Source organism: Cryptomeria japonica, chromosome 6 (assembly GCF_030272615.1).
Source record: "Cryptomeria japonica chromosome 6, Sugi_1.0, whole genome shotgun sequence".
NCBI lineage: Eukaryota > Viridiplantae > Streptophyta > Pinopsida > Cupressales > Cupressaceae > Cryptomeria > Cryptomeria japonica.
The window spans coordinates 502,398,738-502,426,365 of NC_081410.1; positions in this window are offsets into that span (position 1 = coordinate 502,398,738).

Here is a 27,628-nt window from a genome sequence, read left to right on the forward strand (position 1 = left end):
ATTGGAGAAAGCTTAATTAGAGGCAGTCAATCAAGAGGTTAAATAGAAAATTAGTTATCTAAAGGCTCCCCCTATAATTTTTCCTTTAGTGGAACCAAGTAAACCTTTACTTCATCCTACCCCACTCCGTCCAGTAAAAATCCAATCAACCCCGCCTACTAGCATTGTTCCTGTTAATAAAATCCCCATTATAAATCAAAATAGCCAAGCTCTTCCAATTCAAAACCCTAATGTGAGAATGAACATGGGTAATAACTTTATTGGAAACCAATTGCAGAGAAGACCCATTAATCTGAAACTGTATAGGGAGCTCTTCTTTGATGGAATCCCATGGTACCCTAACCATGTTCCTATAGAATTGAGGGATAGACTCCATAAATTTGCTGGCAACAATGCAATTAGTATAGAAAAGCACCTAAAATCTTTTGGTGACTTAATCAATGATTATGAAATAATAGATGAAGATGTCATCATGAAATTGTTTGTACAGTCTTTAGTAGATGATGCAAGGGACTGGTACAGAGGTCTCCCTGTGAATAACATTAGGTCCTGGGAAGATTTTAAAAACTGTTTACAAGAACAATATGGTGACAAAAAAAATGTGAGCTTCATGCTCAATGAGTTTAATAATATTAGAAAGCTTGATAATGAAATTGTCACAGATTTCAATGCTAGATTTTAGAAAGCAATGCATAGGCTATATCAAGTAATGAGATTAGATGATAATATGTGTCTCAACACTTATTATAATGCTTTCGATTCCAAAATGACCTATATTCTGAGGGAAAAAAACCCACACAGATTGAGGGATTCTTTTAGAATTTCTATAAATATGGAAATTAATAGGAAAGCGTCTGGAAAGGTGGGAAGGAGAACTGATGGAAGGTTGTGGCAAGAATCAAAACAACAACCTAATAAAGTTCCTAAGGAAGATGATAAAATAGAGAAATTAGTGATTTCCATGAAAGATCTTACTACCAAGGTGAGTAAAAATGATAAGCCTCATTAGAATTGGCAAGATAGGCCTCCTAGGTTGCATGACATGCCTTACAATACAACCTGGAAAGATTGAAACCTCAAAATGAGAAGCCAAAAAACACTTAGAACCAAGATATGCCAGATCCTTTGAAAGGAGGAAATGTTAATAATATGGAGAATACTCTTTGGTCCATGGCTTGTGATGGACCACATTCTCCTCATCAATGTGTTGTAGCTCAAGCCCTTGAAGAATCCATGAGAAAGGAGGGTGAGCCCTATATTAACATGTTTGAGACTGTTATTGAAAGTGATGATGAGTCTTCACAAAGTGAGTCCAGTGAGTATGATATGCTAAATAGTTATAGATCTTATCAAGGACAGTTGACACTTGATTGGAATCCTACTTTGAATGTGGTAACCATTGAAGATGAAGAAGTTCATCTCCGAAGACCTAGTGATGAAGAGGTGAGAAATCTTACTAAGGCTGCTATAGCCAAAGCCAATCATAATTATAACTTGAGGAGTAGTAAGAAGGATGGAGACCAAGGGGAACCTAGCTCAATGTTCATAAAAGAAGTATCTCAGAATAAAGAAGCAAGTAATGGCAATTTGCCTCAAGATGGCTAGAAAAAGAATAACCAATTGAAAGATATAGCCAAAGGTATGGGTAATAATGCTACTAATGATGTACAAGGAACTGCCACAATGCAGAAGGCAAGTCATCCTAAGACAGAGAAAGTTAAGACTAATACTGAGTTGATTAATAATTTAACTTTTGATATGACTCAGGCTCTTACCCAGATGAAGGTCACAGACCCATTGATAGAATTATTGAAAATAAAGGAACATAGAGAAGCTTCTTTATCTTTATTTTCTAAGATATCTGACAATATCATAGCTTTCCCTTAAGGTTCAATCAAGGATGAAAAGGATCATAAGCTACAAACCCCAGAGGTATATGTTGGAACAACTATTACACAAGAGCCTTCATAGGTTGATCCTTTCTATGTTTCTTTATTAGTGAATAACTGGTTAATTAAGAACTGTATGATAGATTCTAGTGCAACTACAAATGTGATGCCATATGGTTTCATGAAAGAATTAGGGTTGTTAGTAAGTACAGTATATGGGAAGTGTTATGTTATGGACAATAGAGAAGTGCTAGTGATAGGTACAATGAAAGATGTGGAAGTAAAAATAGCAGCATTCCCTGAAGCAACATATAAGATGGATGTCATAGTAATTGATACAAAACCTCACTATGACATGTTGTTATCTAGACAGTGGGCTGTAGCAGTAGGTGGAAATGTTCAGTTGGATCTGTCATATGCCACTATCCCAATCAATGGAAGCCAGGTTAAGTTATATAGAGAACCACGTTCCCCTAGGGTAATTGAGAAGATAGACCCTAGTATGTTAAACTATATGATTGATGTGGATCTTGACAATTTTAGATTACAACCAGTTTTGCCTCAATTGAAAAATACTGATTCTATTGTGATCGAATTGGAATCTCAATAGTATGGTTTATGACACATGTATTTTGATGGAGCTTGCTCTAAAGAATGATCTAGAGCAGGAGTTATTTTTGTGTTCCCATTAGGTATGACCTTCAAATATTCTTTTCTGCTGGCCTTCCAGTGCACAAATAACACTGCTGAATATGAAGCCTTGTTATTGGGGCTTGAAGTTGCAAAAGGGCATGGGATTCAGTTGTTGAGAGTACTAGGGGATTCAGAGTTGGTTGTTTCTTAGGTTAGATCTAAGTATGCATCTAAAAATGATTGTTTCAAAAGATACAAACATGCATTTTGGGATGTGATTGAACATTTTAGTGCATTCTCTATTAATTGGATAGAAAGGTCAAAGAATATCATGGCTGATTTTTTAGAAAATGAATTAAAAAATGATGATATAACATTAACCGATGTATCCATAGTTGAGATAAAAGCTAGGCCTGCCATTCCTGATAATGTATATAATTGGCAAGTGTTTGCTAATGATGAAGACATTCTCAGATTCTTACAATGCATTGATGACTATGATGGATAAAAAATTGATTGCAATGCATTGGTAGAAGTGGTTGCAGATAGACAAACTATGTTTGGAAATGACATGGTTTAGTTGGAAACTAATGAAATACCTAAAGGGTTAGTAGAACTGGAAGGTATGTTCAGTTACAATGACAAACATTTGCATCAGTAGTCAACCACCAAGTTAGATGAATTAGAGGAAGTGAACTTGGGGATAGAATCATCTCCTAAGTTGGTGTATATTGGAAAAAAATTGTCTCCTCATGTCAAAGTTAACCTTATTAAATTATTGAAGAAATATAAGCATTTTTTTGCTTGGTCTTATGAAGATCTAAAGGCGTATAGACAAGATCTATTTCAGCATGAAGTCTCTTTGCTTCCAGATGCTAAGCCTTTTAGACAAAAACAAAGACCTATCAACCCCCTGTTGGAGTCTAAAATGCAGCAAGAATTAACCAATTTAAGGGAAGGGGGGATCATTAAGCCTATAAGGCATTCATCATGGGTGTCTAATTTGGTCCTAGTTAGAAAGAAGAATGGGGACATAAGGCTCTGTGTTGATTTTAGAAACCTAAATGTTGCTTCTTTGAAAGACAATTATTCTTCTCCTAATATGGAAGCAATGTTGCAGAGAGTAACTGGCTATGACCTATTGTCTATGATGGATGGGTTCTCAAGATATAACCAAGTTTTAGTGAAAGAATCTGAATAATTCAAGACTCCTTTTACCACCCATTGGGGAACATATGTATATGTAAGAATGCCTTTTGGTTTGAAAAATGCTAGAGCTACTTTTCAGAGAGCAATGGATGTATCTTTCAAGGAATTCATTAAAATTATCATGGTAGTTTATAAAGATGATTTAACATGTTTCTTCAAAAGGGCGGATGACCATTGTGGGAACTTGGAAAAGGTTTTCAATAAAGCTCTGGAATTTGGTGTCTCTTTAAATCTGAAAAAGTGTCATTTTGTTGTCACTGAAGGGAAGCTGCTTGGACATATTGTCTCCAAGGAAGGGGTTAGAATAGACCCTAAAAGAATTGAAGCTATAAATAATGTACCTGAGCCAAAGAGTGTCAAAGGTATTAAGTCTTTCTTGGGCAAGGTAAATTTTATTAGAAGATTCATTGCCAATTTTGCAGAGATAGTCAAGCCCATTGTTAGATTGCTTAAGAAGGATACAAAGTTCTGCTGGGATGAAGAAGCTTCAAAGGCTTTTGATGAAATAAAAAGGGCTATTCAGGAGGCACCAATGTTGAAGTCCCCTGACTACAGTAATCCTTTCTCTCTGTTTTCTTTTGCTTCATATCATACAGTGGCTGCAGTTCTTCTACAAAAGGATAATGAAGGATATGAACATCCTATAGCTTTTAATAGCAAATCTTTATAGGCTGCAGAGTTAAAATATGAAATCATGGAGAAACAAGCATATGTTTTGGTCAAGGTTGTTAAAGAATTTAGGCCATATCTTGTAAATGCACAAGTCATTGCTTATGTCCCACATGCAGCTACAAAAGATAGTTTATCTCAGTCTGAGGTCACTAGTAAAAGATGTAGATGGATAACCAGAATTCAGGAGTTTGATTTAGAGATTAAGATCACTAAATTAGTGAGAGGTTTAGGCCTTGCTAAGCTGATGGATGAATCAAACCTTCTTGATGTTGAGGTGAATAATGTTGAAATTGAGAACATCTTGGTCACAAGTATTGAGACACAACCCTGGTACTCAGAGATAGTGCATTTTTTAAGGAATGCAACATATTCAGAGGGAATGACCCACAACCAGAGAAGGACACTAAGACTAAAATATTAAAAATATGTTCATATTGAGGGTGATCTGTATTGGTGGAATAGAGATGGGGCATTGTTGATGTGTTTGGACAAATCCCAAGCTAGAAATATGTTAACTGAAATGCACAATGGAGTATGTGGAGGTCATTACTCTACCAAAACAATTGTTGGTAAGATAGTTCAGGCTGGATATTATTGGCCTACTTTGTTTAAAGATGCCCATGAACATTTTCGGAGATGTGACCCATGCCAAAAAATTTCATCTAAATTGAAATATGAGGGATCCTTACCCCTCAACCCAGTCGCAGTAGAAGCCCCTTTTGTCCAATGGGGCATTGATTTTATTGGAGAAATAGTTGAGAAATCAGGAAGAGGTCATAGGTGGATCATAGTAGCCACTAATTATTTTACCAAGTGGATTGAAGCTATACCCACTAGGAGAGCCATAAGTAAGGTTGTTATTGACTTCTCGATGGATAATGTCATAATAAGATTCGATGTTCCTGTGAAACTGGTGATGGATAATGCCATGATCTTTAGGTCAAAGGAGTTCATTGAATTTTGCACTAGCCATGGAATAGTTATGTCCTACTCTTCACCATATCATCCTCATGGTAATGGGAAGCTGAATCTAGCAATAAGAGCCATTTGAATATTATTAAGAAAATCCTTGAGGAGAACAAAAGGTCTTTGGACCAGAAGTTAAAGTTGGCCCTATGGGCAGATGGGGTTATTGTCAAGAAAGCAATTGGGGTTTCACCTTTTGAATTGGTCTATGGCACACAATCTAGGGTGCCAATAAATAATCTTCTTCCAATATACAAGTTCCTACAAGCTGAAGACATGGAGTTATCTGAACCTATGGAAGACAGAATGATTCAAATGGTGTAGGTGGAAGAAATTAGAACTTTGACCCATAGGAGGAATTTGAAGATCCAATTGCAATCCAAATATCTATTTGACAAAAGAACCTTGTTAAGAAAGTTTCAAATTGGTGACATGGTTCTTCAATGGAATGTGAAAGGGCAAGATAAAGGAAAACACAAAAAATTTGAGTCACTGTGGATAGGCCCTTCTATGGTTTATGATCTTAATGGAAAGGATTCATATTTTTTTCATAAAATGAATGGTGAGGTACAGGAATTTCCAGTGCATGGACAGTTCCTGAAACATTACTTCTCTTAAGTCCATGCACAGTAGGTCTTAGTTTGTACATATTTAGGTTTTTTTTTTCTGTTGGTTGTTTTTTGGTTTGTGTGTGGTCTGTTCTCCAAAATTTCTGAATTCTTGTGTTGATCTCGCAATCAACCATCCCCAGTCAGAGCCATTGTTATCACTCTTTTGTAAATTGGGTATTCTTGTCCCATAATCGGCTAAAATCTGCAAAGGTGTGTTTGGCATAACCTTGTTGCCTCTGTGTTTTTGGGTCAAAGAGGGTTTAAGGTTTTTGAAATATTTAACCCTTCCTATGTTTTGAAAAACCCTCATGTTTTATTCTTGCATTACTTTTTCCACTTAAGTGGAAGGGTTGCTTTGCCATGAAAGTGTTCGCCCATTTAGGTTTTTCCTAGGCGGTCTTTTAATATTTTTGATTTTTATGCCTTTGCCTATGTCTTGTTTTAATCTTTGTCAGGCTTCTTAACAATCGCGCAAGTCAGAGTTGATCCCGTAGTATGTGTTGTTTTGCTGGGCAAAGATGCCTACAGTTTAGCATTCGCGAAGTAGCGAAAAGACTAAGCGGGCCCGGCCAAAGGATTGTTCGTCAAGTAAAAGGAACGCATCTTGTATTGAATCCAATGGCTCGCGTTGCTTTGCTAGCCCAAGATGCATGTGATTTATCCTCTGCAAAATATCAAAAGAGTTGGTGGGTCCCAGAGGTAAGCGGTTCCTTTGGTTAAATGACGATCAGTGTGGAGTTGATCCAAAGGTGCACATAGATTCCCAACTGAAAGATGTCCGTGCTTTACCTTTCGTGAAGTAGAGAAAAGGTGGAGGGCCCGGGAAAGGTGGTCACAAAAAGGTTAACAGGTGAGTGATTTCCAAAGATCTAATAATTTTCTTTGTTTCACGAAGAAGAGTTGCTTGAGGTTTAGAATCTATGAAGTAGCAAAAAGGTTGGTGGGTCTGAAAGATAGGAAAGTCATGATTTTAAAGACCGATCAACTTGGAGTTGATCAGACGACCCACGTGGATTTGCAACCCCAAGTCAACTGGAGTTTACCATTTGTGAAATAGCAAAATGACATGGTGGATGACATGGCAGGACAAGTGGGTCGCTTGGTTGAGGGAAATGATGGCTTATCAGATGCACATGGCGGTCATAGAATGGAGCCCGATGGAGTTCTTGGGCAAATAGCCAATTGACACGTAAGATTCATTCACTGGTGATGAAACAAAGCAAGTGGTTTCCAAACCGAGGGCCCACTTTAAAGGTTTGAGTACGTTAAATGGTGTACATCTCAAGGTGGCTCCAACATTGGGCATTGTTTTGCAGCCCAAAGATGCAGGGTGGTTAGCTTTCGCAAAGCGGTGAAGACCACTAGCAGTGATTGTGGTGCACGGTTAGTAGAAAAGATTGGCAATCACTGTAAGCAATAAAGATAGTGTGAGTGGTAATTGATCGGATGACAGGCGTTGTTTCGCACGATCGAAGTGCACAAGGTTTAGTGTTCGCGAAGTAGCGAAAAGAAGGTAAAGGCCACCATTTTGAGTTTTGCTGATACAGTAGAGGCCCCCACTATGCACACTAATATGAAAAGAATTTTGGACACCTTGTGCGAGCTAAATGAGGACAAGGCTATTTTAGAGCCTATTTTGAATAAGTGGATACCAAGAGAAGTGGATTTAGAGCTTATGTGTGCATCCTATGATGAAGCAGGATCTGATGCTATTATTAAATCCACATATGAGTTAGCAAAAGGTCTGACCAAGTTAGTAGAAGGAAGAACCCATGTGGAGAGGAAAGCTAACTTATACAGGAAAGAATATACTGAGCATAAATTTGAATTGTTTCCTGGGGGTTTTGCAAGCCAAAATCAGTTGAAGGACAAATAGGTATGGCTTGATGATCTGGGAGCTAATTTGTCTTTAAGGGTGAATGAAATCATGAACAAAGATGACACATCTCTATTTGTTAAAACAATTGAAGAGATAGAAAAGATAAAGTCACACTATGACTTTTTGGAATCAGAGGTGAGGAAAGTAAGGAACTCTTGGAAAAGGTTACTTAAGTTGAAGGAGAAAATTGTTGGCTACTCATTTCCTATTAATGACGTGTTCCAAGATTGGACCAAGAAATATGCGGTGCAAGAAGAAGGAATACCAGAACGGTTAGAAGATGCTACAGAGGAGCAACAAACCGAAAAGGTCATTGAGACTGAAGAAGACTTGTAATTGTTTGTTTGAAAGGAATTACGGTTGTAACTAATCATTCTTAGGAATTTTCAAAGCTTGTATGCATCCATAATGTTATAAATGGATACCAGGACTAATAGAAAAGGGATCACAAGAAATTTTGTAAAGAAACTCTGCAGAAATATATCTGGGTTTTTCTAGCTATCACTGAGAATACTTTGAATCATGTAAGATTATTTTTCAAAATGAGTATAAGGATACAGATCAACACTTTTCAAGCCTAAATCTATGTTGTCTTCTAGTGTGCACTCGTTAATTTGCTGGTTTCATTTGAATAGTCTAGGGTTATTTGATTAAACATGGATTGTAAGGCAATCATATGGATATGTTTCTAGCTTTTCTCTTCAAGGGAGAGGAATTAAATATGCATGAAATATCTCTATCAGTAAATCAATTCTTTGCTCATCTTGAATTTGATGAACGGTTTTAGTTTTAAGAGGATAAAACTCATGTATATGTTAGGCATGTATGGGGTTAATTAAGGCCGAGGTGGTGAAATGTATGAGATTGTTCAGTTTTGGAAGTCTAATTTGATCTGGGTGACTCTGTAGTCCGAATAAGGCATTGGTATCCAGTTGTGGTTTTCTTTCTATTTCTCTTGGAGATCAATACTGAAAATGAGTATAAGCTTTTCTATTAATGTTTCAGTTCTATTAAGGTGATGAAGTCCATAGGTTTCTAGCATTGGTTTACTATGGATCTCAAATTTTAAAAGTGTGAAAGTTTTCACAGAAGGTATACCCACCTGAACTTTGGATAAGTTCAAAGTGCAGAAGGTTTTGTTAAAACCTTGTTATATGTTTTTCTAGAGTTTTGTTCTTCCTCGATGTCCTCTTCATATGCAAATAGAGTTTATTGTATCCCTAACAGGGAGGAGAGAAGGGAATCAAAATTTGAGAACAACAGCAGGGACCAAGTGATAAGCAAGGGAAGGTGGAGATAAAAGAGCCTGACCCTGGAAAGAATATTCAGGTGGACTCAGGGGGGGAGGGTGATTCGTCTAATGGAAACTTTCAGAGGTGGAACAAAAAGGAAAAGCCTGTTCAGGTGGTATCCCCTATTCCCAACAATAGTGAAGCTCCTTTTGATCTCTCTAAAGGACAGGGGACCGTTAATAGAGTCTAAAATGTGGTGGGGGTCATTGGGGGTGATTTCTCTAGACAAAAACCTTGGACATCTTTGTTTGGAGTGAAACCTAGTGGAAAATCAATGTTCCCTCTAGTCAACAATATCTCTGATCTAGCGAAGGGTAAGTTTTCCACTTATGTTCTTGATATGGTTATTGATCATAATATTTCCCTTATGGATAGAACACTAGTTTAAAAATTTATGGATCCCAAGCCTAACATAGAAGTTGTTAGGGCCTTTGTCAAAAGGAAATGGGGAACCAATGGCCAGGTTCTTGTCTTTGCTCTTCCTAAGGGTTACTTCACCTTTGAGTCTTCCTAAAAGGAGGATATTCAGACTATTAGAAGTGGAGGCCTCTGGGTTATTGGAAATTCCTCCTTGGCTCTTAAGAAATGAATTACAAACTTGGATCTTTCTAATTCCATTTTTTCCAATGTCCTAGTTTGGGTTAGACTTCGTGGCCTCCCATTGGAATATTGGAATGAAGATATTTTTACCAGCCTGGATAACTCTTTTGGAGAACTTTTGTCTATAGATTTGATGACAGTGACTAGGAGAAGGCTGGTGTTTGCAATAATTTGTGTTGTTGTGTCCCCGAATGCAAATTTATCATCATCTATTGGAATACATTCCAAGATAGGAACATGGGTTCAAGCTATTGAGTTTGAATTGATACCTTTTGCATGCTTTAAATATAGGAAATCAGGACATTTAGCTAAGAGATTCCCATTTGAATGTTAGCGAGGAGAAAGGGAATGCTTAGCCCAAGCCCAAGAGAATTTGGAAAACAAAAAATAAAGGGGATGGTAATGGAAGTACAATCCAATGGAAAGGGGACAAAGATAGCAAGAGTATAGTTAATCCCTCAAATGCCCCTGACAAGGGAGATGTCTTAGGTAATCAAGTGGACCTAGAAATCCAAGAGCCAGTTATGAATTGTCCTGTCCTTGATTCAAGTGATAAGGAGCAGAGTATGATTGTTTTTGAAGATATCCATAGTTAGGGATCTACTATTCTGTTTAAGGAAATCAATCTAAATGTGGATATTAGGGTCCCTTGTAATCCTTCAATTTCAGTTGCTATGGACACTTTAAGCCAAGATTCAACAAGGAACCATGTCTCAGTGGACTCTCAGGAAATTGTAAAGGATACATATGCTAACTCAAGTAAAAATCAAGGGGATCCCAATGATAATTCAGTTTAGAATCATAATGGAGTTATGGATACTCTACCATTGTCTCAGAAAGGACTTCCAGATGAAGATTGGGAACCAAGAAAAGAGAACCTCAATCCTGAAGATTCAGAAAGAGAGGAGGAATATTCTCAGACCAGTAAGGAGAAAACAAAGAACAAACAATGGGAAACTTCAGTAGGAGTCTCTACAAGATCAAGATCTAAGGTGGACTATGGAGCCTCAAAGGGCAGTCAAGGAAGAAGATCCTTGAGATGGCATAGGGAGAAAGAAATCTTATAGGATATAGCAGATGATTTGCAAAAAGAATACCATATATTTCTAAACTCCACCGCACTTGTAAAACGTGAGGATTATGTCCTGGAATATAAGGGGCTTGAATAGCCTCCATAAGTAGATTTTTTTGCATAATTTAGCCAGGGATCAAAGACTAAACACTTTACTAGTTTGGGAATCTAAAATGTCACAAGAGAAAGTAGAAAAGATCAAAATGTTCAAGTTTTGTGTGGTGCATGGAAATAGTTCTGAGGGAGCGTCAGGAGGAATTGTAACCTTTTGGAATTTGAACCTCATTAGAGGAGAATCATTGTTTGAAAGTGTCAATCATGTGGCCACCAAAGTTACCCATATTTGAGATAAGTTTTGATGGATTTAATCCAACATCTATGCTCCTAATGGTAGAGGAGCAAGAAAGTTTCTTTGGCAAGAGCTCATGACTTTTTGTAGAAAGTTCAATAATGAAAATTGGATTGTAATGGGTGATTGCAATACTCCGCTCTAAGCTAATGAAAAATTTGGGGGTTCTCAGGGGAATCTGGAAAGAAAAATGGACCTTCTAGACTTTATTAATTCTCAGGCATTAATGGATATCGATCTACAATGAGCCTCCTACACCTAGTCAAATCAGAGGATAGGTGAAGAGTTGATTCAAGTTAGGTTGGACAAAACTTTAATTTCATATCAATGGTTTTTAAATTATTTCTTCTCTTTAAAAGCCCTTTCAAGCATAGGCTCTGATCACTTTCCTATAAGTTTTGTGGTGGATCCCATCTAGACTAAAAGGAATTTTCCATTTAGATTTGAATGCATGTGGCTTTCTCACACTCAGATCTTTGAGGAAGTTAGAAAATGGTGGAATATCTTTGTTTCTGGAACCACTATTTTTAGGGTTGCTAAAAGGTTGATGGAGGTGGAAAATAAGGTTAGAAAATGGAATAAAGAAACCTTTGGTAACATTTTTGGAATTAAATCAGAGTTACAGCTGGAAATTAAGGACATACAGGAAAAAATCCAACTGGAAGGATACATTGCTGATTACAAAATGAAGGAAAATGATTTTCTTGGGAAGATACATGACATCATATCCAAAGAAGAAGAATTCTGGAAATAAAGATCAAGAGCTCTGTAGCTCTCTGTTGGGGGTAAAAATACCAAATATTTTCACATGACAACACTAAAACATAGGGCATATAATACAATTTCTTTTATTCAATACAATGGTAATTGGTTTGAGAAGGATGAAGACATAAGAAGAAATGTTGTCCTTTTCTTTAGCAATCTCCTTAAGGTGAATGATGGTGTTAATCAATAAGTTCAAAATATCATGTTAGAGGCCATCCCTAGACCTATCAAGGAAGAAGACAATAAGATGCTCTCATCTATTTCATCAAGGGAAGAAATCAAAAGAGTTGACTTCTCTTTTGAAAGCATAAGGCTCTGGGGCTAGGCAAGTTCCCTATGTTCTTTTCTTAATGGTTCTAGGAGATTGTGGTTGATGACATGGTGGATGTTGTTAAAGAGTTATTTGGATCTAGATGTCTTCTTAAGGAGCTTAATGCCACATTCTTGGTCCTCATCCCCAAATGCCCTGGAGCTATGGATTTTGAAGTGTTCAGGCCTATCAACCTCTGTAATTATTTTTACAAAATCATTTCTAAGGTCTTGACCTCTAGATTGTTGAGTATTTTTCTCTCCTTCATTTCTCTTTAGCAAAATGTGTTCATTCTTGGAAGGTGGATCCTTGACTCCATCATCATTTTCCATGAAAATATCCATTCCCTGACAAAATTTAAAACCAAGGGGTTTCTTCTCAAACTGGATATTTTGAAAGCTTATGATCGAGTAGATTGGGAATTCCTACTCAAAATCATGAAGGCTTTCAACTTCACCAATAGATTCCTCCAACTAAGTGGTCAACTCATTTCTATGGCTTCCATTTATATCGTAGTAAATGGATCCCCTTTACATTTCTTTAAGAATTCAAGAGGGCTAAGATAGGGGGATCCCATTTCCCCTATTCTTTTTATAATTATGGTGGAATGCTTTGGTAGAAACCTACAAATAATGGTCAAGAAGGGGTCCTTAATGGGTTTGAAGCCCTCGTCAAGAAGTATGGTTTGTACTCATAAACAATTCATGTATGATACAATCCTAATGGGAAGATCTTGTTAAATGGTTCAGATAACCGAAAGACACTTGAGAGGGGGGTGGTGAATCACTTGTCTCAGATTACAAGAACATTCAACAATTAAAACTCTAATACATGAACCCAAAACATTAATACTGGAATAGCAGTTAATCCAATTAAGCATAAACAATAATCATAGAATAAAATCCATCCACACAACACCAAGATTTGTATGTGGAAAACCCAGTAAAGGAAAAAACCACAGTGGGAAGCCTACCCATAGTTAGATAATACTTCTATAGTAAATATGTGAATTACAATGAAGGGGCCTGCACTTCTAGGAAGGCCAACAACCTAGAGCACACTACTCATCACAGAAGGAGCCTCACTAACTACATATAAATCCATACAACAATCCAGAGAAGTGTTGAACTGCAAAAGATAGCATCTCCTATGCCAGAGTATAGTTCTGATTAATCTCAATACCAGAGGACTAAATCGTCTTACATAAACCCAATTCGATCTCCAATGATCGACCAACTCCTCTGCCTAAATGATATTACATTTTTTGCACATTACATTCCTTTACCATGTCCTCTTACATTAACCATGATGATCTACAATGAGATCTTACATCTTATTTATATAAACTCTCGACCATAAACAATCAGGTCGACCACCAAGCAATTTAAAAAATTACATTAACTACAAACCATGTCGGCCTTAGAGAAAACAAGTACTATCAACACATAAGACATCCCAAAAATACATCAATAGGTACTATACACATGTTACATTAAAGTCAGCACATAACCTAGATCAACCGGGACCAAGTATAGGTCCACACACTTCAATAATGATCTCCAAATGCCAAGTCTCAAACATGATCACCAACAACATCCTGAAACTCTATTAGAAGTTGCACCAACACCACTTATGTAATTCATCAAAGATCTCCACCAAAAGCTCTGCCGGTAAAACCCTAACTAGAAATAGAAACCAATCTTCTAAGCAAGAAGGATAGCATCCAATCACCATACCAAAACCAGCTAACCAAATATGAGTATAAGTATCATGAACAAGCCAATTCCATCACTAGATTATATCGAAGCTTGTCAGATCATGTCAGATCCAAGTTAACTAGAAACCAGTCATCGTACCGAGACCAGAAGGGTGTTGGTAAAGCATCCAAACATCTAGTGTTGACATCAATGACAAAACATCAATGCAACACATAATCAATTCCACCAAATGGCCAACAATCTCCCCCTTTGGCATTAATGGCAACACTAGATGTGAAAAACATCTAAGTACCAAGAAATACCAAACAAGTCTTTGTTGGAAATATGGATGAATTAATTATGTGTTGCATTGATGTTTTTTCATTGATGTCAACATTAGTCGCTATGGTTGGTTACCAATAGACAAGTTTTGGTTACCGAAAGAAGATCTAGTGTTACCGGTAGAAGGAAATTTCCATTGGACACTTTTGACATGTTTGGATCAATGAAGTATGATTGATTTTATATGTTACATGTTCATGGAGTATGTTTTGCTCAGTTGGTATTGAATTGTTCATTGGATGCTATCATACAGTCTTGTAAACCCTTACCGGTAGAGATTTTATTGAGAATCTTAGATAGAATGCTAAGTGGTGTTGGTGTGACATCTAGATAGATTTTAGGATGCTGAAGATGTTCTTTGATCATGCCTCAATTGATTGAAGACATCAATTTGTCTTGGTGGACCCAGATTAGGTCTAGTACCTATCTAGGTTATGGACCAGTATCATGTTAACATGTTCTCTACACATTACCAGGATGATTTATGGATTGGTTATTGTTGTTTTGGTCTCAAGCCGACATGGCATATCATTGTAATATGGATGTATGTAATGATATTATTATAATATCTTTTAGGTGGCCAACCTAATTGGTTTAGGCCTTATGATTGGTATAAATTGATGTAAGATCTCATTGTCGATCATGTTCGTGGTCATGGAATGTAATATCATATACGAAGGGGATTTGGTTGATCATAGGTGATCGAATTGGGTTTAAGGAAGAGGTCAAAGGCCTCTGAGATTGAGCTTAACTAGGACTGTAATTAGGTATGATAGATGCTATCTCTAGCAGTTCATTATTCTAGATTGTTGTCCAAGTTTACCTTGAGGTGGTTATAACCTCTTTATAGTCAGTGAGACTCTTTTGTAATGAGAAGTATGTTCTAGGCAGTGTGCCTTCATGCATGTGTAGGCTCCTCATTGTATCACATACTTTTTGTAGAAGTATCATCTAACTATGGGTAGGCTTCCCACTGTGGTTTTTCCATTTTTGAGTTTTCCACATACAAATCATGTTGTTATGTGGTATGGTTGCATTGTGTTAATTCTTTGTTTGATTATTAAGTTTTATTGCTTACCGGTATCTGTTTCTGCTATTATGATATTCAATGTTTATATGATCTGGTTAAAGGTTATTAAGTGGTTTAATTGATATAATTTGTTAACAACTGATTCACCCCCCCCATCTCAGTTGTTCATCGCTTGAGGTAGATCCTATGGTAGCTAATACTTCAAATCCACCGGCAACTATTTTCAGAAGACAAATCCCTAAGCTTGATGGAACAAATTATTGGATATGGAAAATCTGAATGGAGACTCATCTTAGATGTCTTGGCAAGGATATTTGGGAGATCATTGAGAAAGGATACACACCTTATGATCTGGCATCTTGAAATCCTACTCCTATAGACTTGGACAAAAATATTGAAAATTATTGTAGAGCTAGAGAAGCCCTCTTATGTGCACTTACTAATCAGGAAATCATGGGATTGACTGATAAATTGTCAGCAGAGGTTATGTGGTATAAATTGCAAACTCTGAATGAAGGTGATCCTATTGTCAAAATTGCTAAACTTGATGGTTACCGGGTAAGATATGAAAACTTGAAGATGGAAGATAATGAAAGAATTGTTGTATCTATGGAAAGAGTAAATGAGATTGTTATGAGAATTCAATGTTGTGGAGGATCTCTGAGTGAAGATAAAATAGTTTCCAAAGTCTTGAGAGCCCTTCCATTGGCTTACAAGATGAAGTTAACTACAATTAATGAATTGATAATAATGGCAAACACATCAATTAATAGAGACATTTTGATTGGGAAATTATTTTCTTTTGAGCTTGAAGAATTTGGACCTTCTGGAGTTGTAAAGTCTAAACCTACTTTTCATGCATCATCATATATCGACAAAAGTGATTGGAAAGCCTTATATGCGAAAGAATTGGAAGATATGAGGAAAGAGGGTGAAGAATTTGAGCAACTTGAAGCCTTATTTGCTAGAAGAGTACCTAAAGGACCGACTAGAAGTAAGTATGAAGGAAAAGCACCTTTTAAATGTTTTGCATGTAATAAGATCGGTCATTTTGCATCTAGATGTCTAGAAAGGAATGCAAGATTTGAAGAGAGAGTTAAGAAATCATTTAAGCCTAATTTGAATAGATATAGATTCAAGAAAGTAAATTGTGTGACATAGCGAATGAGGAAGGAGTAAGTGATGACTTCGAGGATGAACCAACAGCACACTCTGCTAGTGGATCTGACAATCGAAAGGAATGTGTGTTATATGCTTTAAAAGAAGATGAACTGGAACCGGCTATCAAGAATGAAGAAAAAGCCTTTGCAGAAAAAGTTGAAGATAAGGATGAATGGGTAATTGATAGTGGTTGCTTGCATCATATGACTAGAGATAAAAGGAATTTTTTGTCCTTGCAAGAATACAATGGCGGTTGAGTCAGATTTGGAGATGCCAAAGCATGTATGATCAAAGGTAGAGGTATTATTTTTCTAGATGGTAAGCATAATACTGATAATGTCTATTATGTAGAAGGTTTAAAGCATAATATTTTGAGTGTTGGTAAATTGGTAGACAAGGGTTTCCAACTTTAGTTTAAAGATAGAAAATGCAAAATCATTAAGAAAACGGGTTTGAAGATTGCAACCGGTACTCAAACTAGAGGTAATATATTTCACTTGAATACTGGTAATAAGACATGTTTGATTGCTCATATTTATGAGAGTTGGTTAAGGCATAAAAGGTTGTGTCATGTTAATTTTGATTGTATTGTCAAAATCAGTTCAACTAAGGCAGTTAGAGATATACCTAAGATTATGAAGCCTCATAATTTGGTATGTAAGGAATGTCAATTGGGAAAGCAAGTTAGAACTTCTTTTAAGAGAATACATGATAAATCTAATGATGTAATTGATTTGGTTAATAATGACTTATGTGGTCTAGCAAGGACTAGAGCTTTCAAGGTGATAGGTATTTCATGCTAATTATTGATGACTATGATAGGATGATGTGGGTGACTTTTCTAAGGGAGAAGTCTAAAGCCTTTGAGAAATTAAAGATCTGTAAAGCAAAGGTTGAAACTAGATTGAAAATCAAATGTCTAATATCATATCAAGGTGGTGAGTTCACTTCTCATGAATTTAACAGTTATTGTGAGATAAATGGAATTAGGAGACAATTATTTGCACCTCAAACTCCTTAGCAGAATGGAGTAGTGGAAAGGAAGAATAGAACCATTTTGGATGTAGCAAGATCCATGATGATGGAAGCCAAACTGGCTCACATCTATTGGAGAGAAGTAGTGAGTACAACAGTCTACACATTCAATAGAGCTCACATCAAAGGCAAAACAGATAAGACCCCTTATGAATTATGGTTTGGACATACACCTACTGTTAAATATTTTAGAATTTTTGGAAGTGAATATTATATCAAAAGGATGGTTCAAATGGGAAGTTTGATCCTAGATGTGAAGAAGGAATATTTCTTGGTTATTCAATTCAAAGAAAAGTATATAGATGTCATAACAAAAGATTGCAGAAAATTGTGGAGAGCGCTAATGTGAAAGTGGATGAGCAATACATAAATCAATTTATATCATATTATAGGGAACCGATAGTGGAAATGATCATAACTGAACTGGTAATGCCTCAACCGGTACAGGAAACTAAGATAGTTGCACCAACACAATCATAAAATTCAACTATGACTGATGATCAAAGTAGTGAACCTGAAGTTCAGAAGACACCAAGGTATGTAAGATTAAATCAATTTGAAGATCAAATCATTGGAGATAGGAACAAGGCAGTTATGAAAAGAAGAAGACTGGCACAATGAGGTATTTCTTATTTCTCAAATTGAATCAACATTTGTTATTGCTTCTTGTAAAGATAAACATTGGTTAAAAGCCATGGAAGATAAATTATATCATAGAAAAAAAAAGAGACTTGGACTTTAGTTCCCCGGCCTAAAAATGGGTTTTTTGAAATAAACTGAATGAGGATGGTCAAGTTGTAAGAAACAAGGCTAGATTGGTTTGTAAAGGATATTCTCAAATGGAAGGAATTGATTATGGTGAGACATTTGCACCTATAGTTAGAACTGAATTTGTTAGACTATTTCTTGCCTATGCAGCTTATAAGAACTATAAGGTCTATCAAATGGATGTTAAATGTGCATTTTTTAATGGTGAACTTGAGGAAGAAGTATACATTGAACAACCTGATGGATTTTTACTGACAGATGATAAAGATATGGTTTGCAGATTAAGGAAAGCTTTATATGGATTGAAACAAGCTCTTAGAGCTTGGTATGCAAGATTGGATAAATATCTTTTGAAGCTTGGTTTTACTAAAGGCAGTGTTGATAGTAATTTATATTATAAGATCACATAATGATATTTTGATTATTGAAGTATTTGTTGATGATATCATTTTTGGAGGAGAAGATAAATTGTGCATGGAATTCTCTAATAATATGAAGAATGAATTTGAAATATCCATGATTGGTGAGATGAGATTTTTCTTAGGTTTGCAGATTACTCAAACGCATTTTATCTATCAAACTAAATATCTAAGGGAATTGTTGAAGAAGTTTGGTATGGATGATTCCAAACCAGCAAGTACTCCTATGGTGACTAGTGAGAAATTATCTATCAAAGATACATCTACACCAGTAAATCTGATAAGGTATAAATCTATGATTGGTGGCTTGTTATATCTAACTCAGACTAGACTAGATATTATGAATACAGTGAGTATTGTTTCAAGATATAAAAGTAATCCTAAAGAAAATCATGAATGTGCAGTAAAGAGGATATTCTGGTATTTGCAAGGTACAACATAATATGGTTTATGGTATTCTAGAGATGATGACTTCACTTTATGTGCATATACATATTCAGATTGGGTAGGAGCTACTGATGACAGGAAGAGCACTTATGGTGGAGCTTTCTTTCTTGGAAATAAATTGGTTTCATGGATCACCAAAAAATAGTCATGCATATCTTTATCTACTGCAGAAGTTGAAGATGTTGCAACAACAACTAATTGCACTCAAGTCTTGTGGATGAAGCAAATGTTGAAGGATATCAAGGTAAATTGTAGTGAACCGGTAGATATCTACTGTGATAACTCTGCAGCTATTGACATGTCTAAGAATCCGGTATTTCATTCTAAGACCAAGCACATATCCATAAAGTATAACTTTCTGAAGGACAAGGTAGAAGAAAAAGAAGTCAAACTGGTTTATGCGAACACTAAAGAGAAGATTGTAGATATATTCACTAAACCACTGTCTAACGAATCATTTGAGTATTTGAGAGACAAGTTAGGGGTTTCTGTCCCTCCGACAGAGACTTGATTGATGCAGTTTGGCATCAGTCTTGTTAGTTAACAAATTTGCCTTTTATACATTGTATTCTTTAAATCTATGTATGCCCATTAATTAAAAGACAAAGCAACTAACATTTGGATAATTCTAGAAATAATTATCCTCTGCATATGGGTACAGCTCCCCAACAAAGAATGATTTTCACTCAACTCTAATTTATAGTAATTTTGTTTGCATACTTTTTACCCGAAAGTACTTAAAGGCATATCAATATTCATTTGTCAGCACACAATGAATATACTCTTAATTAATAACATGAATTCTGTTATGAATTTCATAGACTTCAATCATTTATTTTTTAGAAAAAAATGCATTCTATGTGCATTCACATATAATGAGAAGAAAAGTAACAAATTCCTGATTCAAACTAAATCCACACAGAGATTATCATCCAAATCTATTAAACTCATAGATTTAATACTATAGAATCTGTAACAATTTTATTCATAAAAAATGTTATTTTCTTTTCCAAAATATCATGAAAAACAGATTTTATCTATTACATTCCTTTCCCCCAAAAATCTTTCAGACTTGCTCAGAGTCTTTTTCATCCCTTATATAGCCACAATAGGGCTTACAATAAAAGTGGGAAACACGGAAAAACTAACTTTTCGGCCCCATGAAGTTTAGCAAAATTATCAAATGAAACTATCTTTTCAAATTCCCAGAAAACAGAGCCTATTGTCTAGAAAACATGAAACAATTTTAACAAACAGATTCTTTCTTCCAATCAGAATACACCGTAATGAAGTGCTGGATAAGAGTATTATGTGGAAGCCCCACGTGTGCTATTCGCTATTTCCACACCTCCTTTTCCTTGTGAACCTGCACAACCTTATCAGAGTGACTATCCAGATGTCCAATGCATAGGAAGAGAAGCGACTCAATTTTAGCAATAATAGTTAGGTCATCTGAGACCAAGCCTTTAGCCTCTTTCACATAGTTAATCTTTTTCTCAAAAGATTATGTTATTTCTTCAACCGTTTCTAGTGTCTCGTCACTTTTTAGGCACTTAATTCCAATGCATAGGAGCTCATTTCGCATGGAGGTGGTTAACTCTGCAAGTTGGTCTACCAATTTCGTGAATTCTTCATATGCCTGTTTTATTAGAGAATTCCTCCATTCAATGTTCTTTTGGTAGACATACAAGATGCTATCATCCAGTCCTGGCACTGGTTTTTTAACCAAGAATTTCATAACTCTGTAAGTCCATACTTCTCGCATCTATGCAACCCTTGTTGCCCATTTCACCTCTTCATTTTTCCAATTACTTATTTTTGTCTCCAATTCTTTCATTACCTGTATTGCCCCATTATGGACTTTACTCAGGTTCCCAAAATACTCAGCTCCAGATTTCCGCATCTGCTCCAACCACTCCATTACGGTCTTTGTTATCAGTCTACATTTCTATATTTGTTCCAAGGTTTTCTGATTGGCCGGGGACTTTGGATCAAATGACGTAGGCAATTGTGACAAGGGTTGAGGATTCAAACTATTTATTGCCTCAATGTACTCTGCCATTCTATGCAACATCTCTTTCATTCGATGTTTGTCCCTTTCATCTTTCCAAGTCCTTGTGATAATATTCTTAGTTGAAGCTTCAAGATGAAGGACATCTATGGCATGAGTAGCAATCCCTATGTTCACCTTTTCAATGGCAAAATCCTGAACTATAGGATTTTCTATCTTAGCATCTATCAATGGATGTGCAATTTCTGCCACCCAATTTCCACTGTCAACATCAAAATCAATTTTTGACATAGTCTTTGATTTCTTGGCTTTGGGAGTCTTTCCCAAACACTTACTCACCATATCCTCTATCGGAATGGAGGCAGGGACTATATTTCTCTTCTTACTGCCAAGCATACTATCCAACCAGACTTGGCCTATGGAGCCTGGAGTCTTTCCAAAATCAGTTCCTACATCTTTTTCATTTCTTATTATTATGGTAGAGTCCACCTGAAAGGTTTCCTGTTCTTGTTAGTTGGTGTCCTCATCATCTAGATTTTGTTGCTCTGAACCTAGATTATTTTGAATGGCATCCATTTCAAGATCAACCACTACTGTGTCTGGAGGTGAGGGTTTTCTTTTACTCCTAGCTTTAGAGTGGGTAACCCTAACAGGAGTCAATTTCCCTTTGCTTTGTAATGCCTTGCTTTTTTGCTCACCTTTATCCTTTTCGTGAGAATGACCTACACCACAAGATTGGATAAATGTATTAGAAACTAGGCTCTTAGAGGATGAAGTTGAACCCCTCTGCTGACTTTTTCTCAATTTCTGTTGCTTAAGCCATTTCTCCATTCTTAGTATGACCATTAGGGTTCTAGTCTGAATATCTTCCTCCTCATTTTTCTCCCAATTTATCTCTGACATTACCTCGGGCTGCCTATCTTCAACAAATTGTGAATTAATTAAATCTTTTCCATTATCCACAACATGAGCAGTGTCCATTTCCAGAACATACTCTCTTACTTGTTGCACAGTGAATCTTAGGTGTGTTCTTCTCCAGACTTCATACTCATCCTCACAGTCTACCCAGAAGTCTTCTAGATTCAGCATATACTGAAAATGTTTCATAATTGTAAGATGAGCCATTGCAAAGCCTTTAATATCAAAGTTAGTGCGAGGAACATACAGTTTGAAATTGAACTATTTGAACTCTAGTTCAAGGTTCAAGGCATCTGAAACACTATTGCAAGTGTAATATGTTAGTTCAATAGGGAAAGAAACCCCTGTTTGATTCTTTTCTCTGTATTTCTTTTCTATATAGGCAAGCTATCTACTTACTTCCATTAGCACCTATCTATCGAAGACATACCTCGGCAATTTATAAGGTTCTCCTTCAAAGCCACCAACCCTCAGATAAGTGAATCTAGAAAACTGAATGTAGAAACTGCCGTAGGTACTTATAAATTCCATAGCTTCCTCGGTCAATCTTTTATGCATGTCTCCTCTTAATTCAAATACTATCCTGCCCAGAAAAATATTTTAAACTTTATAATAATTTTCTGCTACCCTGTGTTGCTGCAAATGTCGATGGTACTCATAAATTTTCATATCATCCTGCTAAATTTCATGGAATAAACCTATCTATTGGCGTATACAAGATAAGCAATATATAAGATAGGCAGACATATAAAAATTCTTGTTTCCAAGGCAGCTTAAGCCCTCATGCATTCTCTCTGCAATTAACTCTGCCCAGTCTATATATCTTTTCTCACTAGAAATAACTTGAACAAAGAAATACATCCAATCTTCCCAGTAATAGGCAATCTAATTTCCCCACACCCTATGTAAGAGAATGATTATATCCCTTACTTCTTGAATCATGTGATCACGGGTTAATGGGTTTGGCAACCTAGAACCCCCTTTTTGGAATTTCAATAGCCAATTCTTGGCAATAACACTTCGGTAATAGGCCCTTTTTTATGAGAAAAGCCCTTGTGACTTGCAAACCATCCAGTCCTTATATTGTTCTTTCTCAGGAATTCTCATTAATATGGCAATGGTCTATCGACTAATTACCAGAAAATTTTTCCCCTTTACATCCCTAATACACCTCTCAACATGATCATATCTGCTCATACATTTTAAAACTAATTTTGGACATGATATGGCAGGGGGAAATGCTGCAGCTTCAATTAACCCACTATCTAGAATTTTCTGCATTAAAGGTGTATTGGCAAAATTACGTGTTCTTTCATGAAATTCCAGGTAAGGAACAAACTAAGCCAGATTTTAGGTCCGGCTGAGGTGGTTTCGGTCTCATCTTTACTCAATAACCAAGAAAAGTGTGCAACAAGAAGAATTGACTGAACTAACTGAAATACTAAACAACACTTTTTAATTTATGCAATTTAACAGGGAGGAAAGAAGAACTTTGAGCTCACCTTTCATGCAGAACTGAAAATTCACACAAAGTTGAGAAAAGAAACTACAGCTGCCACTATTCCCCTACTGACTGATTTGAACAAACAATAGAGGCCAATAACTTATTTTCAAAGAAACAGACTCATAGCATAACCTGAAATGTCGGCTGCACGACTCTTTATGATTCCTGCCTGCATGATTATCCATGCCAATTGTGCCGAAAGGATTTGATCCTAACACCTTATTAATTCTCGCATACCTTATCCTCTGTGCCAATTGTGCGGAAAGGATTTGATCCTGACACCTTATCAATTCCTACTTACCTTCTCCCTTCATATCTTTTCTCAACATGATTATCTCTAGTACGGATGTCATTATCATTCATTACCTTTGAGGTTCATCGTTCAAATCCATAACATTTCTTTATATGCCGATACTTCATTACTTTGTCTTCAAAATTATCTATCTTCAAACCTTGAACCCTAAACCATTAAACAAAAATAGTTCAGAGGTTGAAGTTCAAGACTGCACTAGAGAACAAAACATTCGGTGAAACAAGGAATCACACTTTACGAACATGACTCACAAGGACTTAATACAACATGTTTGAACCTTGAACCTTGAACCTCCTTTTAAAAGGTTCAAAGGTTCAAGTTCAACAACAACTATTACAAAGTCTATTGATACCCTGTTGAACACAAAGCCATTACTTCATAAACTGACTTTGAACTTTGAACTTTGAACCACTTTTTGAAAGGTTCAAAGGTTCAAGTTCAAGAAAGACCACAAAATGAAAACTTTCTTTGGATGTGGAAAATTTAAAAGAGCATACTAACATTGGCTCTGACTGGGGACTAGGATGGTAATAGACTAAGACATGAACCCAAAAATCTCTGGTTTCACAAAATAAGACTCATAGGGAAAAGATCTAAACCTTAACAAACTAAACTTACAATTAATCACAACAAAATTTAATATACAAGACCTGCAGGGGACTCCTACTTATAATTTATACAATTTCAAATCCTACCCATTATAGGTTAGGGGAAGAATAGTTCCATCTGGGTATGCAAGTATAAATGAATTTGGTCCTTTTACTTCATGGATGTAGAACGACCCTTCCAAAGTGATTCAATTTTTTTGTGTGCTCCTTTTGGTGCCTTTCTGCTTTCCCAAAGTAAGACCTGATCACCTGACATGAAGTTCTATGGTTTGGCTCTCCTATCAAATATTTTCTTGACTCTCATCTGATGTTCTGTAATCTGATCAACCAAATTCTCTCTTTCCTCCTCAACTTTCATTAAATGCATAATTCTCCTCTCTAGAGAATCCTGAAAATGTACATCCTCTATTACTGTTTGTAACTTTGAAGCTGCAAGTTCCAGAGGAAGTGATAACTAAGCTCCTACACCATAAACTAACTCAAAAGGTGACATGCCAATTGCTCTCTTTGGAGTAGTACGGTCTGCCCAGAGAGCTTCATATAACTTCTTATGCCAATCTCTGAAATTTTCACTAACTAATTTCTTCATAATATTTATCAAGTTTTTATAACTTGACTCTACTTGGTTGTTACCCCGTGGGTAATAATCTGAGGAATGAGCAAGCGAAATCCCATAATCATAACAAAACATAGAAATTTTAGTGGAGTAGAAATTAGTTGCATTATTAGCCATGAGTTTGTGAGGAACTCCAAAATGAACCAAAATATTTTCCTTTAGAAAATTACAGACAACCTCAAATGTAGTCTTTCTTACCGAAATAGCTTCGACCCATTTTGTGAAGTAGTCGGTAGCAGTCAAAATATGAGTGTGTCCTGCACTTGATGTAGGCAACAATGGCCCTATGAAATCTAAACCCCACTATTTAAATGGTTCATCAATAATTACAGGTCTGAGAGGCAATGCTGCAAGTTGAGGCTTTCCGGTGAACATTTTACATTTTTCACATCTGGCTACCCAAGCATAAGCATCTTTGAACATACCTAGCCAATAATAACAATTCCTCAAGATTTTATAAGCAGTTACTATTGATGAAAAATGACCACCATAGTCTTCATCATGAAAAGTTTTCAACAATAATTTTTGGAGTGGTTTATCTACATAGCGTAAGAAAGTTCTATCCAACCCTTTTTTGTATAGAACATCATTAAAAATGACATACTTGGCAGCCTTCAATCTTAGGTTTTGCCTTTCTCTCAGAGATAGATGTGTCGGACAATCTCCATAAGTCAGATAATAAGCAACATCTACAAACCAAGTATCTTGAAGTCCAACAAATAGAACCAAGGGCAATTCCTTATTATTTTCATGTTCATTTTCTGCAAGTAACTTACATAGACCTTGTCCTCTCACCAATTTGGTCGGCTTTATAGCTAAGTTAAATTCCTAGATCTTAGAAACCCATGAGGCTCTATTATTCATTCCAATATCCTACTGTGTTAGAATTATTTTAACAACAGAATGAGGCACATATACTACTACATGGGAATGGAGAATATAATACCTAAATTGCTTTACAACTTTCACAACAACAAAAGCCTGCTTTTCCATCAGCGAATATTTTAATTCATGCTTTTTTAATGGAACACTAATGAATGCTATGGGGACTTCTTCAACTTCTTCATTTTTTTGAAGCAATATTCCTGACATAGTATGTTCTGAAGCATAATAATAAATAATGAAATCTTTCTTAAAATCAGGATTAACAAGGGTAGGAGCATGTGCTATAGCTTTCTTAATTGCTCCAAAGGCTTTCTTTCCCTCTTCATTCCACTTAACACTAATTTTTCACTCATTAAGCTCACAATATATCGAGTGGTCTCTGCAAAATCTGGAATAAACCTCCTTAAAAAGTTTACCTACCCGAAGAAGGATCTGACTCCATTCCTGTTAGATGCCAAACTCGGTTGTTGAATTGCCCTTACTCTTTTAGGATCCACTTTGACACCTTCCTTTGAGACAATATGACCTAATAATTTACCCTCGGTGACACCAAACACTGATTTCTTAGGGTTTAAAGACACTCCATGCTCCCGACACCTTTGTATTACCTATCTTAAGTCTCTTAAGTGGTGCTATCTCCTTTCTGAAAATACCGTTAAATCATCAAGATATACAACTATTATTTTATCCTTCAGATGACCAAAAGACAAGTCCATGGCTCTCTGAAAGGTTGCTCCGGCATTAATCAAACTAGGCATTATGTTGTATGCAAAGGTACCCCAAGGAGTAATAAAGGTTGTTTTATGCTGATCCTGTTCTTGAACACTAATCTAATTATAACCAGAAAAGCCATCCAACATAGACATCATTTATGAGTCTGAGACTGTCTGCAAAATATGATCCATTGAGGGTAAAGGATAATTATCCTTCAAATTGGTCTGATTCAAATTTCTGAAATCTACACATATCCTTATTTCCCCATTTTTCTTACGAACAGGAACTATATTTGCAATCCAAGTAGAATGATGAATAGGATAAATAATCCTTGCTTTCAGCATCTTATCTACCTCTCTAAAAATAGCCTCTGCAACTTTAGGGTTGAAACCCCTTAGCTTCTGTCTAAAAGGACTTGCTCCAAGCTTTAAAGGAATATGATGTCGAAAATGTCCATCCCTAAAGTTTTTCAGATCATCATAGCACTAGGCAAACACATCTTGAAGCTCCATTAAGAGACTTGTGAATCTCTTCTTTTCCTCAGACCTACAACATTTTCCTAAGTTAACATACTTAGGATCTTCCTCTATTCCAATGTTGATTCTTTCATATTCTCCTGTATCCTGAGCTATAGGAATTTGCTCATCCTTCCTTTTCCTTAAAGCATCATGATGATCAAAAAGATGTTCCAAAGAAACCAAACCTTTAGGAATCCTATTTCCCTTTAACTACACTATCCCTTCATTTGCCTCTTGCTTTAAATCTGGAGAGAACTCTTTGCACTCTGAGGTTGAACCTTCAAAGAAAGTAGCTGTAAACATCTCTGCACATTGCAAGAAATTCTTGATCTGCTAATCATTTTCAAACACCTACCAAAATGTTGAGTTATCAGGCACACTTGGTTGATAAATCA